Consider the following 13,078-nt stretch of genomic DNA (forward strand, 5'->3'; position numbering starts at 1 on the left):
TAAAAGACACAGATAAAAGACAGGAGGCACACATCACACGGATGCCCATAAAAGAAACACAGGATGATATCAGGAAGTAAAATGCCTACAATGAGCTGAACTGAAGAAAATCATTAAGGGCTACAAAAGGGGCTTCTGAATTTATGTCTGGAAGAGAAAACTGATAAAAGGCCTGGGTAAGTTGGTTAAGGTAAATGGTGTAGTTAATACATAACAGGGAAAAAAAGAAAAACCTCTACTTCTGTGTTGCTTTTTAAAAACCTTACACTTGAATACTACCTTACAGTTTACATATTTCTACTTGACAACGTCCTTTATCGGTGGGTACAAGGCCTGTATTACAGAGGAGAACTCTCCATCCAGTGTGCATCCCACCACTGGACCTCTGCCTCTTTCCTCAGCCTGGCAGAATGACAGCCAAAAGTGGAGTGCCAGGAGGCGAGAACTGAAGCCCAAGACACAGTAGGCTGTAAGAGAGCTGTCCCCAATGCACTGCAAATCTTCTGACTTTACCAGTTGACCAAGCTCGCATATCACGAACCCACATTTTGCAGAACGCTGTAAGTACTCTTTGATGAATTATGAAGACCAGAGAGCTTGGCTGAAAGACAGGAGACAAACAGCCCAATCTTTGAAAATGAGGAAATAACATGAACATTACAAAAGAGCATGGACATTACAAAAGAACATGGACATTACAAAACACTAACTGTTGTGCTTACCAGCCAGCCTGAGGAGAATTCTCGAACCAGATAATAAAGAAGATGGTTTTTGAATAGACAAAGATGGGTGATCACTAAAAATCAGCATGGATTCAGGAGGAACAAGTCTTGCCAAGTAACTTTATTTCTCTTGTTGGCAAATCTACAGGACAAATAATCCATATGACTCTTTGAAAGGTATTTAACAAGCTCCACTCTCCAATGCCTTTTAGGGGGCGAAAGGAGAAAGATGAAGAAAAATGGCCTGAATAATAGATGTGTTTATAAATGATTAAGTAACAAAACTCTGAATGCTCATAAATAAGTTCTGCAAGACTCACTGGGCTTAGGCAATTATATTACCAATGAGCTGGATAAGGCTTTTGACAATATCTTTATCAAAATGTCATGATGACTGGAACCGGGAGAGAATAATCAAAAGTGGGACAGCAGAGTCAGAATCCAAAACAATTTTAATAAAAGATTAACTTAAACAAAATTTAATAGAGAAAAGGTAAAGAATTATATGTGGATTAAAAAAAATCAAATGCTAAGTATAAATTGTGATAAACTGTTACAAACATAAAGAACAACTCAAGATTTTTGTGAATAAAGCTTAACACAAATTAAAAGGGAAATGGCTGCCCCTCAGAGTTTACACAATCTTAATCTTCAGCTGAGTTGATAGACTTATAAGGTTAGGGACAAGGAAGGTGAATGCCACACTCGACATCGCATTGGTTAGCTCATCCTGGGAGAAATTTGCAATCCTTGGCAATGCCCCATAGTCAGTACAAAGGGACAAAGTAAATGCCCTCATAATTTGAAAATTCAGTCACCCTCTGGGAGTAACATCAGCATGAATCAAACGGAATGGTAGAAATTAGCTATCAACATAAGTCATTCCAGGAAAATGTGTGACTGAAAATATCTGGGAACACCCAAGTCCAATCAAAAGTGGGCAGGGTGTAGTTTCTGGGAGGCAGGATTAGAATGTGAATTAAGAAAGCTGAAACCTTGTCAACTGTGTTTTCATCTGGCTAAAGAAAGACTGTGTTAATAGAAGAGTGTTAAATTAATCTGGGGGGAAAAAAGCAGGAATTTAACAAGCAAGATTTTGCCCGAGTTCCCCTAACACTGTCCAGGGTGAAAACAGACTGACCATATCCAGAGCAGCGCTGGGCAGGTGCATCCTTATAAGAAAGGCTCCATCAGGCTCTCATGGCTTAATGACACCCCCTATTAAGATTACCCATTCTGATTATAATGACCAGCTTCCCATGTAGACTGTCCTATTGGGGTGACAATGCGCTGACCAAATGATGTAAGTTTCCATTCCGCTCACAGTTTTATTAATAAATTCATTAATTGGCATTCTTGTTTTTATGTCTCTTAGTCACTTGCTAAATGTAAGTAAATAACCATGATCCTGATTATTTCTGGACACACACACACAAAATTCACAGTTATAGGCCTGGAAAAGTGAAGTCTATATTTTAAATATGACAATCCATATCCAGATACCCCACACCTATGAAGTGCTGCCTCTCTTTATGACAACTGTATTTATATAAAACTGAACCATACATTTTAAGAGAGAAAACTAACAAGATATAAAACATACACAGGAGAGCGGCCAGGAAGGTAAAAGGTACGGAATCTATGATACCTGAAAAAATTAAATGAACATGCTTAGCCTGAAACAGAGAAGATACAGAACAGCCGTCTTCAAATAGCACTCTTGCAGTAATATGAAATTATCTTTAATTCTGTGATGAGAACCAGTTGAAAGTTGCATAAGGAAAAACTTTCCAATTAACACTGTTCCATTCCTGGCACATAATAACTGTTCAATAAGTTTTGGCACATGGTAAATGCTCACAATGTTAGCTATGACTGTGTTTTAGGACATAAAAAATGTCAAGAAAGCGATATGCACAAGACGCTGTGGGAAAGCACAGGAGGGGCACCTAACCCTGACAAGAGGTGAGAGGTCAAGGAAGGCATCCCTGAAAGTGGTGATGCCTAAGCAGAGTACTAAAGAAAGCACAGGAATTACCCAAGAGAGTGCGAGAAAGGGCATTCCAGAAAGTAGAGTGTTAAGGCCCAAGGTTAGAGAAAGCTAGTGGTTAGTACAGTGGAGAGGTGAGTAGAAGGAATAACGAAAGACAAGGCTAGAAAACCAAAAAGGCACCACTTCTTAAAGGGATTCAGACTCACATGCCATGCTAAGGAGTCTGGAGGAAGCTATGGGGAATCACTGGAAATTTTAAGTGTGGGAGTTATATAATCAGATTTATGTCTTCGGAGAACCCTTTTGGCAGCCACATGGAAGACAGATTAGAAGAGGGCAAGACTGGTAGCAGGGAGGTGGCTAGCCCAGTAATTTGGAGCCTGAATGAAGATACTGACACTGGAGAAAGAGCAAAGATAGAATTCAAGGGTAAGGGGGACTTAATAAATGAGCGGATGTGAGTGATAAACAAGGAGGAGCTGAGCATGATTTCCAGGTCTACGGCTTGGGCAAGTACATAGGGAAGAATGCCATGCACTGGAAAAGGCAAGGCGCACAAGAAAGATTCCAGGAAGGGAGAAGATAAAGTCAGCTCTGGGCAAGTTGAATCCTAGTTACCCGTGGAACACACCAAAGGTGGTGAAATCTAGGAAAGAGATGGACAGCGGAGTCTCCAGCTCAGAGAGAGGTCTGAGCAAGACATACGGATGTGCAAGTGATCATCACAGAGTGGTCACTGAAGATATCAGAGCATATGAGATCATCCAGACCCCAGAGTGTACAGGTGAGAAGAAAAGAGGATTGGGGACAGAAGGCTGGAGAACACCAACCGTTCAAGAGAGTGAAAGTTAGTTACCTTGTGATCTGTAAGTTCCTTGTCTTTAGGCAAGAAACTAAAATATTTAGGCAATGACTAAACATCCACCTGTCGGGAATTAGAAGGAATTCACAGTACAGAATTTGACTAGATGACCTCTATAGCATCTTTCAACTCTGAAAATGAGTCAAAGACTTTAATTCAATCCAGTATCTCTTACAATCTGAGAAATAACTTTGTCACCATTACAGAAAAACTAAAATTATACCTACTTTTATTCTTGGGCTTTGTTAGCACAATGATGAAAAAACGCTTTCAAGAATTAACATGTCTTGTTGTTTGATAGTGTTGTTTTCTGAAAAGGAAGGAGGACTTGGTTTAGCTGGATAAGAGAGCACAGGCTCTAGATCTAATTTCTTACCCGATCTGTCCCTCTGTGGGTCCAGTTATATGGCTGGTATGAGAATGCAGTTTTACCCAAACACATGTCCCTACTTCTTCCCTTCCCTTCCCTTTCTGCCACCTTCTGCCCGACTGGGGCTATACATCTATGGGTTCAAGTCTTAAATGTTTTACTACATTTCAGAAATGTACCTATAATTTTCACTAATATTTAAACCGTGTTAGTTTCTGTTTCCCTTTCCGCTCAATTCTAAAAACAGAGAGATACAGACACATATACAAATTTTTTTAATTAAATACAGAAATATTTGATTGAAACAAACTGTCACTTTTGGCATAACAATATACCCAGCATATTTTCAGACAAGACTACTGGCAGTTCAACTTAACCTTATAATACAGCTCTGGAACAGGTGTTGGAGATACTTGCCCTCTTTTAACCACAGGCACCTTTTCTCCTGCCTCCACCCCAGGCCTCTCCTGCCACTCTGTAAGCCTTCTTTTTCTTCGCCTGTTCTTGTCTTTCACTCTCCTCTGGTAGCGCCCATAAACTTTTATTATTACCCCTAATGGCACTAAAGCTAACACAGCTGCCAACCTCTGATCTAGAAATACAACGGATATAATTCTAACTGGAGTCTACAGTTAACTTTTTGGTTGTCCTTAGAAAGCAAGTTTATATTCTGTTTCAGGGGCCCAATGCACAGGACAGAAAAAATACACGTGAAAAAGAAACTAGAGTGCTTTTTAGCTCCAGCAGTCTAATCTAGATTACACACACAGAGTTCAGAATCATGATTTGCAGATGCAGGTTTCTGAATGACCAAAAAAGGTGAGAGGGGGCAAACTAGAGGCAATGTCTGACACCATCTGAAGTTGAGAGTCATACTAAGTTATTAAAATATAATAAGGGTTAGAGTAGAGAAGATAAAAAAAAAAATCAAGGCTAGAACAAGAATAAAAGGACTTTAACACTAGATATGACAGTTCTGGGACATTTTTAAGGGCTCCATAAAAGTTTATGGGAAAGGTAAATAATTATGTTCCCACCACAATCCCCTCCTTCAAGTCAACTGCTCCTGAAGCTATGCTTTGATGCTGCATTCTCTTTATAAAACAACCCTAGTTGCTCTAGGCATTCATCAAAGAAAAAGTTTTTAGTGGATTTCTTTCTCTCTTTATCTCTCCGGCTAATGATATTATTACCTTTTTTGTTTAATTTCACAAAATGGAAGCAAGAGACAATCGATCACTGGCAGTCCACCTGCAGGCTGGGGGTGGGAAGCACAGCAGAGGTCCTTCCATGAGACTATTAGAGGCAACAGAAACACTTCCTCACAAAACCTCTGGGTGCTAATGCTGGATAAAATAAATATAAAAAAAATGGCAAACAAAAAGTTATTTTATTAAGACAAGTTCACTTATCTTCCAGCTTCATGTCCCAACACTAAAATAAATCCAGGTTCTTGTGGCTCCCTCAACAGGCTCTTACATCTCTGTGCTATAATGTCCTCCTGCTGCTTGTTGGCCTGAAAAACTCCTACTCACCCTTCAAGTCTAAGCTCAAACACTACCACCTCCCTGGAAAGCTTCTTTGATTCTCCCAAATAGGGGCTCCTTTTCCTTAGGTGCTCCTCTCACTGCTCCTTCATTTTGGCAGTTATGTGCTATTGCAATTACTTCTACACCTGTGAGTATAGCTCTGGAGTCACCTGCCTCCTTTCTAAGGGCACACCATGTCTTTCCACCACTGCATCTCCTGGTACACAGCATGTACCTCATAGGTAATTCACAGAGCGTTAAGAATTCCCTGGGTCTCAACATGAAGGGGCAACACCCATCCATCCAAGTGTCTCTTTTCCAATCCCACCTAGTTTAGAACTTCATTATCTATCTCCTAGATTATTTAAATTAGTCACCTCATTGGTCTTTCCATTTCTGGTCTCCCTTCTCTTGAATCCATTCTACATAGACTACTGCCACTGTAATCTTACTAAAGTACAACCTTAATTGAATATACCAAGTTGAGCAGTTGATGATGTAGAGAATGAAAAGCTGAAAACACCTGTTCTGTAAGCTCAATGGGCTCAAATCCAATAGGGCAGAGAGGGAAGTAAATAATTAACATATAATGTATCAGGTGTTACAGAGATATATCCAACTCATGCTAATCTCTCTGCCTGGCATGTCCTTCACTTTTTTTTGTGAGGAAGATTAGCCCTGAGCTAACATCCGATGCCAATCCTCCTCTTTTTGCTGAGTAAGATTGGCCCTGGGCTAACATCCGTGCCCATCTTCCTCTACTTTATATGGGACACTGCCACAGCATGGCTTGACAAGCGGTGCGTCAATGCGTGCCCGGGATCCAAACCTGTGAACCCCGGGCTGCCGCAGCAGAGTGCACACACTTAACCACTACGCCACCAGGCCAGCCCTATGTCCTTCATTCTTAAATGATCAATTCATATTTCACTTTATATAGGAAGCCTTCCTAATCTCTCCAGACAGAAGCAACCTCTCCTTCCTCTGCTCCCGCAGTGCCCTGTTACTTGCTTATCACTTTCTGTTTGAATTAGTTATTTGTACCCATATATTATGTCTCTTACTGGATTGAACCTTTCTAAACAGAAGGACAAGACATTTTACTCGTCTCTATTTTGCCATGGTACCTATTACGGCACCCTGCAAATAGTTGATAAATGTTGAATGATGATGATTAACCTCACTAAAACATCATGAATCTGTGATTCCTCTAGGATTTGCCAGGATTAAGAATATCAGTGGGTCAAATACATGCAATTCAAGACTGAAATTTTTCCACTCTAGCCACAAAAATAGAAAAATTCTATTCTGTTTGGCTAGATAATAGTGGACATATGGAGAACATCCTCAACCAGATTGGAAAGATGTGTCCAAATGAAATGGATCTCTATTGTAAAAACACAACAAAAGGCAACTCTCTAATGCTATAAACCAGACAACCAGTCTCTGCTGAGAAATGCAGAAAAATTATGAAAGGCAAATATGGTGTGGTGTTTCCATAATGGGGGCAAGTCAATGGGCAAATGCTCAACTAAGTAAAAATGCCCAAAAAACCTTAGTAAAAACTAAATTTAATAAAACAAGATACTGGCACAAGATAATATTTCAAAAATGGATCATTAAATAAGCTCTCTGATCTCTCAAATAATACAACTTTCCAGAGGTGAATACTTGCAACTTATCCATTCTTCAAAGTTCACATCCTATTTCCTATGACAGTGCTACTACAAGAGACCTCATCGAGCCCTTGTTAGGATCCCCAATTCTTCAATTTCACTGCTGAAATTATATCTGTCCTCCCTCCACCCCATTCCTTCATCAAAATTATTTTTGTTAAATGCAACAGTTGTGTGCAGGACGAGGTAGACAGCAACTTAACTATCAATCACCTGAATCACAAGAATTGAGGACTTTAAACATTTTTTTTTTTTTTAAATTGTATTTATTTATTTATTCCCCCAAAGCCCCAGTAGACAGTTGTATGTCATAGCTGCACATCCTTCTAGTTGCTGTATGTGGGATGCGGCCTCAGCATGGTGGGAGAAGCGGTGCGTCGGTGCGCGCCCGGGATCCGAACCCAGGCTGCCAGCAGCGGAGCGCGCGCACTTAACCGCCAAGCCACGGGGCCGGCCCCTAAACATTTCATGATTTAAAATGCAGAAGTAAAATTCTAACTTCTCAATTTTGACCAACAAAGAAGTTCAAAGTTCAAAAACATAACACCTTTTAAGAAAACGCTATGCTATGATGATATTTATCTGCTCCTAATTGGTTTGAATGAAGTCAGAACATCTGATTACATCACTTATTTCAGCATTAAAATTGCTGAGGGCAAGAACTGTGCCTCATCAACTAATTTTGCAGAGTCCTTAACAAACAGTCTGTAGCAGCTTTTAATCTAAAGACCCGAGTTGAAGTCTGCTATGAGGGCTAAGTAAGAAAATGTATAAAAATGTTTTATAAAACTCTAAAGCACAATATACATATAAAGTGTTACTAGTATTATTCTTACAATAAGCTCTCTCCAAGAGCAAGTCCCCCTCTACAGGAAATCTAAATAGAGCTGAATTATTTCTGTATAATTTTCCCAAGAGAATTTATGTTTGACATGCAAAACTGTAAATAACTCCTAAAAATGGGAGGCAGGAGAGGGCAGAAAGAAAACTCAAGTGGGACTAGAAGGAGGTAAATTAAATAGCAAATGAGAAGTTATTTTAATAAAATAAAGCAATATAAGAGAAAGCAAACCTGGATCTTGGGGATCAATTTCTAACTCCACCAATTACTATCTACCTGTGTGAGCCTGGTCACTTCACCTCGCTAGGCTCCAGCTTCCTCATTTGTAAGTAGAGATAATAACTCATAGGGTTGCTGTGGGGATTAAATGAGATAATATTTATGTAAAGTACTTAGCACTATATCTGGTACAAAGTAAGTGATAAGTACATGGTTACTGTCGTTGATAAAATTATTATTAGACCTGTACACCGATTGGTGACATTCAGGAAGAAAAAGGAGCCAAGGACACGTCGGAGAGGAAGATGATATACAGAGAGCTGAGTCTATATATTACTGTTTGGAGACAAAGTTTGAGAAATATAGATTACACAAAGCATTTTTCGTATTAAATGTACAAATTACTCACTGTGTCTCCAGGATTGCTGAAGAATCTAGAGAACCGTAGCCAAAATCACCAACTCATAAAAGCAGAATAGCAATGACTGTATGGAGGGAGAACAGGACCAAAAGAAAAAGAAAATGTGCTTACTGATGTGTACAGAAGCTCCTCTGCCTCCAAACTTTCAATTTTCTAAATTTTCATAGACAGAATGAAAGCTAGGCTCTATAGCAAGGCACAGCGACTCTGCCCGCCAAAAATAGATGGTATTAGCAATCACGCACAGTCAGTTAAGTTTCTACCATCTTGTTCTTTATTCTGGGGAAGTTGTATTTGTGGTTGATTTTGAGGTGTTAAACATTATAAACTCCATCATATTCAGTAACTGCAAAAGCAGTAAAAGTGTTCCAAAATTTGGAAGAAGAATGGAATCCCCTCCTGAATCAGATGTAGAGATGGCAAATAATTGTAAAAGGTAAGAAAACAATGGATGCTGCCTGTGCATATGGGATCAGAGACTTACATACTGTAATATGTGAAAAGTCTATACTTGCGCAATCAATAAGAATCAGCAGAAGACAAGGAAAACAGGAAACCTTCTGTATGTGTGGCCAGATAATCAACATCAATATGAGTTGTCAACTGGTCTAGCTTTAATTCAGGGGAAGGCAAGGAGCTTGTTTAAGAATTTAAAAGTTGAGCAGAGTACAAGTGCTACTATCACAAGCTACAGACAAATTGCCAAGTTCGAGGCTTTTTTGAATTTATACAACATCAATGTGAAGGGTCAGCTCACTATGTGACCTGTAACTGCTAAGGTCTTCCCTAACACCTGTGCCAAGATCATCTAAGAGGGAAGCTACCTGCCTCAGAGGAACACGTAACTTTTTATAACAAAGCACAGTTGACTTATAAGCATCTCCATAAAATTACAGGCTGAAGGGGGCCGGCCTGGTGGCACAAGCGGTTAAGTGCACCAGCTCCACTGCGGTGGCCTGGGGTTCACAGGTTCGGATCCCGGGTGCGCAGAGGTTCGGACCACATGTCAAGCCATGCTGTGGCGGCGTCCCATATAAAGCAGAGGAAGACAGGCACAGATGTTAGCCCAGGGCCAATCTTCCTCAGCGAAAAAAAGAGGAGGATCAGCATCGGATGTTAGCTCAGGGCTGATCTCCCTCACAAAAAAAAAAAAAAAAAATTACCGGCTGAAGATCCTGAAAATTTCATCAATGGGGGGGGGGGGTGTAAATGGAAATAATATACCATCACTATTAATTTAAGATGCGTAAAAAAAATCTTTTTTAAAAATTTATTTTGCTGTTTTTGTTTTATTGTAATAATATAAGTATATGAGCTTTAAATCCTGGCTTTAGTTCTGCTACTTTTCCCATCAGGTTTTAAGTTCATCAACCATAACTTATCCTAGTGTGGGGATTTTCTAGAACCTACCCCACTCAGACAAGGAGAGAACACTTACTATATTAATTCACAGAGACTGTGCCTCTGGCATTCTACTTAAAACTATGAGTATGGTCAATCAGGGCACTGACAAAGGAGCTGAAGGCTCTGCATCTTGCTAGACAGTTAGTGACAGACAGTACCTCTACCAATGCCTAGATATATTCTTTTTCCTAACCTTGAAATTCAATTGTGTTTATTGTGATCCCAATACTTAATCAATAACAAATGTGATTATTCCTGAAACTTCATAAATAAAATCAGTTGGACCATTCATTCAACAAAGAAGCATTTACTGAGTAGGCCTATACTAGGCACAGTGCATTTCTACAGCACCTTTTATTTCACAATCCCAAAGAGCTTTCAAAGTTGCCCTAACATAAACTATGGTGATTGAACTTCTCTCATTTTATATATGTATAACACTCTATTCAAAACCCTGATTCAGGCATTATAAATTTAGCTGCTTGTGGAGATAAAAACTAAAAGGGCTGAGACTGACATTCAATCATTAACTAAATTCCAACTTCACAGTTCAATCCAAAAAATACCCAGTGCCAAATTTTAAAAAATTGCAAGCCAAATATACAGTGATTCAAACATCCCATTAGACAAAGGAGTTAATACAGTTATAACTTATCATTTCTAAATCATTATTGGGTATGCTACTAGGTAATAAGTCAAATTTATCAAAAGTGCTACTCAATGGTTACCTTTAATTTGCACCAAGAGCAACTTCCAAAAATGGATTAAATATCTAACATGCCAAAAAAAACTTATTTATCTGGGTTTTCATTATTTTGGAGCTCTTTCTAAAAAATTGATCCCTAAATTTAGGTGCTGGAGGAATGTATTTTCCCAAATCAATTCTCTGAAACTACAGACCTGAGAAAGGTCTCATCAAGAATAGGAGAGAAAACTAAGGATACTGTGAGACACAGGGATACAGGTATAAGCCAGAATGCCTAAGTCGGAATCCCTGCTCTACCATTTGCTAGTTATCTGACCTTGGTACCTCAGTTACCCTGTCTGCAAAATGGGAATAATAAAATACCTACTCTGTAAGGTTGTTGTAAGGATTAAACCCAGGTAAATTAGTAAACATAAGAGTTTAGCAGCAAGCAGCATTATATAAAGTGTTTGCTTATTATGATTATGATTTGACTAGATCATCCAAATCATCTACACAAATGCCTTTCCTGACTCAAAGCCTTCCTTAATTGTCTAGAATTTAATCCCTCCCTCCTGGCTTCTCCACAAAATGCATCATGTATTATAGTTATTTGAGTACACTTCCCTCCCATTAGATTATACCTCCTTGAAGACAGAGACCCACAGCTCATCTGCGTGTACCAGGTAGCAAATACTGTTCATTGCTGCCCTTCATTCCCTCTCTCTAAAGGCTCTGAACAATAACACCATGACAATTAGCAAACCTTTACCTGGAGACAGGAGCTCTATGTAACCAGTACACTTAAGTACTAGCCATACCTCGATAAATACTCTCTTAAGACTTAAACAAAAAAAATGTTTTTGGGAGGGGAGGAGGAAAGAAAGATTCACCCAATATTTTTAAACTACTGACCCAGGACATCTCTTTTAATTAATTTATTTTTTTAAATTTCCTATGCTTTGAAAGCCTACTTTCATTATCTCATTCAAAAAGCTCATGGTGCTTTTAATATTATACAGTAGCATAATTTCTGCATATGTCAAGTCTAACCTAATCATAACTTGTCCATCTGCTGATTTTAACGTTAATCCTGGGGACGCTAGAAGACAATATGCTTGCTCGATTCACCCTACACTATTTACGTAAAATAAAATCATTTTAGTATTACAATGAGATGCATATGTTCCTGCCTTTGATTTGTGCCCTCTTTTCCCTCTTAAAAAAGTGCCCCCAACACACACAAAAGCCTCCAACTTATCCCAGATCACTAGGAAAGCACTTGCTAACGTGTTATCCAACTTCGCTAACACAATGATGTTGCCCTTTGCGAGAACAGAACTTTTCTGGATACAAATGGCCGAAGTGAGTCCATTGCTTTGTTACCACTTTCTACCGAGTACAATTTTTCCTTTGTTTTTATAGTGTCCTACCTTTTGATATTAACTTTTCAGCATGTAAACTGAGGACATTTAATTATTTGCATAAATACTCCTAGTCTCTATTCTTTGATTTTAAAACAAACTCAAAAACAAAAGGCTAACAAAGAATTGCACCCATTTAATGTGGTTTTTCTAAGTTTTTCATTCCCCAGTGGCAGGGCCTTTCAAGAGTACAAAACTACACCCAGTTTGTTTCTCATGCTAAACACATCCCAACCAAATGGGAAACATTATCAGCCATCTTAACAAGGAGGAGAACACAAAGCTAAGCCAAATCAAACCAAATTGTTTTTAATCCATTGTACTTCTTTTGAGATCAAGATTTTTCACATAAAAGTACTCAGATGAACCTATGCAATGAACAAATGTCATCATAATACCATATTTTGGACTAATTTCTCTCCCCTTAAATAGCCATAAAAGTGGCTAATTCACATACAATACCTCTCAGCTACTGAGTAGAGTATACTAAACTTAATTGTTTTATATATCCTGAGGCTTACAAAGAAAGGCCAATCAAACACAAAGAGGTTTCCAGTATCTTATATACATATATGACTGAGACAAAGAAATTTCAAAAACCTGCACTGGGTAAGCAAAATTGGGCTTAAACAACAATAGACCCTGGCTTACAGTAGGGAGACTTGGCAAGTTTAAGCCCCTACCCCCATCCCACCCCCTAAAAGACAAGGTTTCATTCCCATCTACGACCAGGAGATATAAATTAAAACACTTAAAAGTTGTTTCCTCACATTTTAGCAGTAATAAAGCTAATACTCAGGCCTTTTCCGAGCAATTGGCTTCTATCAAAACTTACCACAAGTTATGTGAAATAGACAAGAGCGTTGGTTCTGCATTTTATCAAGTGAGGAACAACAGCCATCACACTTTTTGGACAAGCCATCACTTCCAAC

General features: G+C 38.9%; 1 protein-coding gene across 4 annotated transcripts in view; it reads right to left on the minus strand.

Moving 5' to 3' along the window:
- The window catches only part of STK38L (serine/threonine kinase 38 like), a 78,682-nt gene that overhangs the window by 64,663 nt on the left and 941 nt on the right, over nucleotides 1-13,078 (minus strand). For 2 of the 4 annotated variants that reach the window (XM_004435473.3, XM_087442649.1), the window contains exon 2: nucleotides 8,622-8,697. The exons of 1 other annotated variant lie outside the window; for it this stretch is intronic. The gene's annotated coding sequence lies outside the window, so the exon portion shown is untranslated. Of the gene's footprint in view, nucleotides 1-3,804; nucleotides 3,888-5,140; nucleotides 5,294-8,621; nucleotides 8,698-13,078 lie in introns of all 4 variants that reach the window. One more of the 4 variants, XM_087442650.1, reaches the window with a different exon arrangement.

Source organism: Ceratotherium simum, chromosome 17 (assembly GCF_057802395.1).
Source record: "Ceratotherium simum simum isolate JZ-2026a chromosome 17, ASM5780239v1, whole genome shotgun sequence".
In the NCBI taxonomy this organism is placed as follows: domain Eukaryota; kingdom Metazoa; phylum Chordata; class Mammalia; order Perissodactyla; family Rhinocerotidae; genus Ceratotherium; species Ceratotherium simum.